At 49.9% G+C, this 3,195-nt stretch overlaps 1 pseudogene; it reads right to left on the bottom strand.

The window, feature by feature from the left end:
• Positions 1-256: 256 nt before the first annotated feature.
• LOC113921660 lies at positions 257-1,574 on the bottom strand (annotated as a pseudogene).
• Positions 1,575-3,195: the final 1,621 nt, after the last annotated feature.

Here is a 3,195-nt window from a genome sequence, read left to right as displayed (position 1 = left end):
CTCCTTACCATTCTGTCAGTTTTTTCTTCACATACTCCGATGCTGTGCTGGTAAATGCATATACATTATGGATTGTTATGCCTTCTTGAAGAATTGACCCCTTTTTGTTATCTTATGTCCCTCTTTTTTAACATTCAAATGCTTTATTTGAATGATTAATAATCATATTTCCAACAGTGCATCAAGCATCTGAAAATAACATTATTTTGAGTAGAAGCAGAAATCTGGAGAGACTTCCCCTCTCAGGTCAGGCAGCTCAAATGTCCACCACATGGAGCAGTGCAGAGAGATGAAGCTCAGAGGCGACTTTCTCCTCCCTTGAACTCAGGATCAGCCTTTCCAGGGGCTTCAGGTTCTGTCAGAGGTGCTTGTTGCCACCAACACTTGCAGCTGCTCCCTGTCCTTCGTTCTGAAGGCTGGCAGTGCAGAGGATTCTGCATCACAGGTCAAAAATCTAGCAGACAGTGGAATCCGTGTCTGAGGAAGGTAAAGAAGAGGGGAAGTTGAACTGATAAATGCTCCTGAGTCTTCAGACAACCACTGATGAAGCTGATCTTCATACCTCTTGCTCTCCTCTTCCTCCAGCAGCAGAGGGCTAGCCAGACAGTGGGCCAGGAGCTCCTGGGCAGAGGCTCTACTCCTCATATCCTCCACCCTGAGATTCACACTCCTCTTTACAGTGCCCACAAAGTAACAGAGTAGGAAAAATGTTTGCAGAAGGACAAAAAGACTTTATCCCCAAGTTCTCCTGACTCAGCTGATGTTCCTTCTGCCTCTGCATTCTGGTTTGTTCCCATGACAAAGGCACATCATATTTTTTTTCAAATATTTTTTGAAAAAATATACATCTATCTAATCATCTTCACTTGGTGCCTCTGATATAATGGGAAGCCTGGGGGATGTCAGGCCTCAGTTTGTAGCTCATGCACAAGGCAATGACCTTGTGCCACGGGATCTGGGCAACTGAGAGCAGTGCCCACTCCCACCCCCATCCCCAAGTAGGGAAGGAGCTCTTGCTCTTCCACCGGCAGTGGGTTGTGCAGAACGGTTTCCCTGCCTGGGACTGGAGGACGGGCTGGGGATCTGGGAGGCATACTGGATGACTATGGAGCACAAAGGGAGCAGGGGGCCCCCGGGTGGCAGAAAGTCCATCTGCAGAAGCTGGAGGCCGAGCGCAGCCTGCCTCACCAGGCCAGGTGCTCAGGACATTTCAGTGCCAGCGGCGAGTAAGCCCCTAACTCCCACCCACGCCCGCCTCCACCTCAGCAAACTTGGTGACAGGCCAGGACAGGTAACAGAGCTGCTCGCAGGAGACCACAGGACCAGGCCTTTAACAGCTCGATGATGGGGCCAGGCTCCTGTGAGGCCAGGCCCGTGAAAACAGCTGGGCCTCATAAAGCATTACTGGGATCAGGAATATCAATACGATCTGAAATCAGTTTACTGACACCAAATCCTGCAGCAACTGGCCGTCCTCCCCTTCCTTCTCGACTGCGTCTGCTCCCGCGCCCCGCACTGCAACATGCTGAGGACCGACTTCCTGGGGATGCTGGGACGCTGGAGCCCGCCAGCATCCCGAGCCTCTCCAGGACCGTCTGGTTTTGTCCACACACACGGGGCTGACCGAGTGGGAACTGGGGAGACCCTGGGCTGCTGCGCCCCTGCACGGATCAGTGGGCTGCATCCTGGTACTATCCAAGCGCTGTGTGTGTGCAAAACCAGTGCTCTTGCTTAAACAGTCCACTGAATTTGGGAGCTGACCTACACCCTCACCATGAGCCTCTGAGGTCTGCCGCCGCCCCCCTGCAGAGCCCGTGTTTCCAGCCATGTCAGGCGGAAGGTGCGGCAGATCGAGTTCGGTCCGCGGGTTCCTGTCGCCGGTGGGGCGTCGTTCCCGCAGCGCTGGGTTCCCTGCTCCCGCCATGCGGCCGGCCTGTGAGGCCTCTCCTTATCACTGACAAGGTTTATTTTTGGTTTATGTAAGGCGTCAATTCCTGTGCAAGCAGAAGCTGAGGCCGAGTCGGGGAGCTGGAGACCGGAGAGCACAGGGTGCAGCTCCGGTTCAGGGCCGTCGGGCTCGCGCCCCCAGAGGAGGCGTCGTGTGATTTCCGTGTGAAGCCAGTGGCGCAGGCCGCGCTCCGTGGCGACAGCAGGCGGGGAAGGAGAAGGGTCGGCCTCTTGGTTGGGTGCAGGCCTTCAGAGATTGGACGAGGCCTGTGGGCATGTGGAGGCAATTCAGATGGAGACTCCAATGTCCCCCTCCAGAAAGCCCCTCCCAGGCGCCCCCGGAGTGCACTCGCCCCGCGCACCTGCTGATGCCCGGTGGACACAGACGTCACCCATCACGTCATCCGTAACTCAAGTACAGGTGAAAGAAGTAGGGACGTGGGAGAAACGCGGGTTAGAGCATGGGAAGGCCCGTATGAAACGTGCGGAGTCACTGGCGTTGTGTTCGTGTCTCGCTTCCATCAGTTCTTCAACGATATTTAACCACATGTTATTGGTTTTATTGTTTTTCATCCCACTTACCGTGCTGGTCGCTGATCAGAGACCGCATCCAGGTGTCAACCAATGTTGAAATTGTAATGGCGGTGTTGACACATGCTCTGATTTGAATTTTTTTCTTCCTAATCAAAATGAAGCGTTGAGATACAGTTCAGCAGATAGAATGCACACATATAAAGAACTCGGTTTATTTTATCACAAAGTACTGTATATATCTAGGGGTCAAGCTATAGAAGTTTTTAATCTTCACAACCGACGAGACAATTTCTTTTTGCCATATAGTTAATGTCATGAAGCGTACTTTGGAAAAATATTACCGTTGGGGAAAAAGGGCTGAGTAAGAGAGAAACCTACTTTTAGAAAGCTTAAAATTAAATATAGGTGAGGCCAGGAAAACCACTGTGCATTTCATGTGCATGTTAAGTTCAGTGGAAAAATAGTATTTTACAAAGCTAAGCTTTTTATAGAGATACTAATAAATATTAAGTTTAAATAATACTTATAAAAGTCATGGTTTTGTTTATTAATGTAACATCTGTCATTACTCTCTTTTTAACATTCTGATCATTAGTTTTATTTCTTAGCTGTTTATTTTCACTCTCTTATCTACATTTTTCCGTTGTACAAAGAAAAGGATGTATAAAAAGATAATTAAGGAGACACTACAGATTATAGGGTACTTTAAAAATA

Source organism: Zalophus californianus, chromosome 9, assembly GCF_009762305.2.
Source record: "Zalophus californianus isolate mZalCal1 chromosome 9, mZalCal1.pri.v2, whole genome shotgun sequence".
In the NCBI taxonomy this organism is placed as follows: Eukaryota; Metazoa; Chordata; class Mammalia; order Carnivora; family Otariidae; genus Zalophus; species Zalophus californianus.
The sequence above is the reverse complement of the archived record's forward strand: the minus strand, read 5'-3'. Positions and strand labels throughout refer to the sequence as shown.